Source organism: Otolemur garnettii, unplaced genomic scaffold, assembly GCF_000181295.1.
Source record: "Otolemur garnettii isolate 467f Iridium unplaced genomic scaffold, OtoGar3 scaffold00084, whole genome shotgun sequence".
In the NCBI taxonomy this organism is placed as follows: domain Eukaryota; kingdom Metazoa; phylum Chordata; class Mammalia; order Primates; family Galagidae; genus Otolemur; species Otolemur garnettii.
Window position 1 is genome coordinate 5091058 of NW_003852479.1, and position 322 is coordinate 5091379.

The window sequence follows — 322 nt, forward strand, 5'->3', positions numbered from 1 at the left end:
GCACCAGAACTGGTGAACAAAGGTCTTTATTTACTTTGCAAAAAAATAAATAAATAAAAATGGAGGCCACAGTTTAGACACCCATGAGGCCACTTCACAGCCACATAACAACACTCGAGCCATCGCCATCTCCCCCAATGCTGTCTCCACTCACACACACCAAGTGTGAGCTTTATATCCTGAGCTGCATAATTCAGTGAATTTCAACCAACTAGCCATATACAAAGAGGCTTCGACAGCTCTGTTTGCCCTTAAAAATGCTGTTTAAAAACAGTTTCTCCCCTGCGCTGCGTAAACTGTGCTATCACTGCCGTGAAGGCAG